We start from the raw sequence: 3,112 nt of genomic DNA on the forward strand, positions 1-3,112 counted from the left end.
CACTGACTCGATGGACCTGAGTCTGAGTGAACTCTGGGAGTTGGTGATGGACAGGGAGGCCTGGCGTGCTGCAATTCATGGGGTCGCAAAGTGTCGGACACGACTGAGCGACTGAACTGAACTCAAGTGAACTGAGGCTATTCTCTAGTTGCAGTGCACAGGCTTCTCTTGTTGTGGAGCACAGGATCTGGGTGCGTGGACTCAGTTGCCACGTAGTTGCCCTGTAGCATGTGGGATCTTCTTGGACCAGGGATTGAACCTGTGTCTCCCATACTGACAGGCAGATTCTTCAGCACAGGACCACCAGGAAAGCCTCAGGACTGTTTTTACTTAAGTCTATACCTGCAGTGAAACAATCCTATGACAAACCTAGACAGTGTTTTAAAAAATAGAAACACCACTTCGCTGACAAAGATCCATATAATCAGAGCTATGGTTTTCCAGTAGTCATGTACGGATGTGAGAGCTGGAGCATATAGAAGGCTGAGTGCCAAAGAATTGATGCTTTTGAACTGCAGTGCTGGAGACACTTGGACAGCAAGGAGATCAAACCAGTCCATCCTAAAGGAAATCAGTCCTGAATATTCATTGGAAGGACTGAAGCTGAAGCTCCAATACTTTGGCCACCTGATGAGAAAAACTGACTCACTGGAAAAAACCCTGATGCTGAGAAAGATTGAGGGCAAGAGCAGAAGAGGGTGCAGAGGATGAGGTAGCTGAATGGCATCACTAACTCAATGGACATGAGTCTGTACAAACTCCAGGAGACAGTGATGGACAGGGAAGTCTGGTGTGCTGCAGGCCATGGGGTTGCAAAGATATGACTTAGCGACTGAACAACAATACCTATAATACCTAATACATGATGACATTGTCCCTGTAATAGTTTCTTATGGAAAAATATAAAATCAAGTTTCCATCTAAAATAACATAATCAACTATTTGTTGCACCCTTTCTGTTGTAAGAATTTTGGTTTAAATCACAGAGAACCAGAAATTCAAGGCAGGAAGATGGATCATCTATTAGGTTATAAAATTGAAGGAAAGGAAGACACGAAGGAAAGACACATTTTCTTTCGTTATAGACACGAAGGAACATGCCTCAGTTTTAAACACACAAATATTTCCCTTTAACAAAGCACACTAGGCACATTTTAACTGACACACATTATTTTTTCAGTCAGTGTTCAACCCCAAATTACTCTAGTAGAGTTTCAGCTGAGGCAGTGACTGTAGAGGGAATATTAACTGGTGATGCTTTGCTACTGGTGTGAAAATTCTAAATCTGTTATATATCCCATAACTACTTACTGACCATCTCCAACATACTAGGCCGTCAACCTATCAAAGTGTGGTCTGTGCATGCACATGTACAGCATGTGGTGGTGAGGAGATGAATGACAAGTGGGAAATGAAGAAAGAGGACAGATAAAGGAAAAACAAATCCCTGTTTTAGAAGCAAAAGACTAAAATGTCAATAATGGTTTTACTAGGATGGTGTAACTGCAAGCATTTTGGTTCACGTTTGTAGTAAAATGTTCTTGTAATGAAATGTCTTTACTCTGGTTATGCCTCCTGGGGCTGTGGCTATTTTTATAAACAACTAATTGGTGCAACTTTAGCTTAACTACTGAGAAATTCTTGGAAGGAAAAATACATCACTCAAAACTTTTGGGGTGGTTATCAAGACTTAAAAAATTTAAATATGAGATGTCAAGTATGTAGTCTGGATCTCAGAGAGGTCTGTTCTGAAGAGAGAATTCTGGGAATTATTAAGTGTTTGGTGAAAGTGAAAGTTGCTCAGTTGTGTCCGACTCTTTGCAACCCCATGGACTGTAGTCCATGGAATTCTCCAGGCCAGAATACTGGAGAAGGTAGCCTTTCTCTTCTCCAGGGCATCTTCCTAATCAGGGATCAAACCCAGGTCTCCTGCATTGCAGGCGGATTCTTTACCAGCTGAGTCACAAGGGAAGCCCAGCATTTGTAGTATTTGGTTGATGATGTTTAAAATCAGAAGAGATGAGATCTAAGGAGACTATAAAGATTTATGTAAAAGTCTCCAAGTGCTATCTATTCCACTCCTTAGTTTCCATTTCTGTTTGTCACTCTAGGTTCCAGTTACTCTTCCATTAAAAACCTGGTTTCAGGGACTTCCTTTGGCAGTCCAGTGGTTAAGACTCCACATTCCAAGGCAGGGGGCATAGGAATGATTCCTAGTTGTATGTCCCATAGCAGAGCCAAAACAAACAAACAAAAAAAACTGGTTTACAGGCACTACTAGACTCTTCAGCCCTCTACCTCAGCCTCTATTCTTGGCTGCTAGATTTCTCTTCCAAAGTCCAGGTTCAAATTATACTACCCTGCTCAGAAGTTTTCCGGTTTCCTACCAACTACACAATAGGGTTTAAGTTTCCTGGTCTGACAGTCGACACATAAGCCTTTCAGGACTTCCCTGGTGCAACAGTGGATAAGAATCTGCCCGCCAATGCAGGGAACACGGGTTCCATCCCTGGTCTGGTAAGATTCCACATGCTTGGAGCAACTAAGCCCCCTAGCCACAACCACTGAAGCCTGCACACTGCGATTACTAAAGCCCGCAGGCTTATAAGCCTGTGCTCCGCAACAGAAGAAACCACTGCAATGAGAAGAAGCCGATGTACTGGAACAAAGAGTAGCCCCATCTCACTGCAACTAGAGAAAATCTGGGCAAAGCAACAAAAGACCCAGTGTAGCCAAAAATAAATAAATATTTTTAAAAGAAGAAGAAAAGAAATAAGCCTTTCCCCATAAGTAAACTCTGTCTAAAATCTTCAAGGTAAGTTAATTGTGCCTTCTAGGGCACTCAACACTTCCTCCTTCCAGTTCAGTTCAGTTGCTCAGTCGTGTCCAACTCTTAGCAACCCCATGAATCGCAGCACGCCAGGCCTCCCTGTCCATCACCAACTCCCGGAGTTCACTCAGACTCAGGTCCATCGAGTCAGTGATGCCATCCAGCCATCTCATCCTCTGTTGTCCCCTTCTCCTCCTGCCCCTAATCCCTCCCAGCATCAGAGTCTTTTCCAACAAGTCAACTCTTCGCATGAGGTGGCCAAAGTACTGGAGTTTCAGCTTA

General features: G+C 43.3%; 1 protein-coding gene across 5 annotated transcripts in view; it reads right to left on the reverse strand.

Annotated features, from left to right (window-relative positions):
* The window catches only part of GPBP1L1 (GC-rich promoter binding protein 1-like 1), a 72,997-nt gene that overhangs the window by 38,549 nt on the left and 31,336 nt on the right, over positions 1–3,112 (reverse strand). The gene's annotated exons all lie outside the window — the stretch shown is intronic.

The sequence above is a fragment of the Bison bison genome, unplaced genomic scaffold (assembly GCF_000754665.1).
Source record: "Bison bison bison isolate TAMUID 2011002044 unplaced genomic scaffold, Bison_UMD1.0 scf7180017864256, whole genome shotgun sequence".
In the NCBI taxonomy this organism is placed as follows: domain Eukaryota; kingdom Metazoa; phylum Chordata; class Mammalia; order Artiodactyla; family Bovidae; genus Bison; species Bison bison.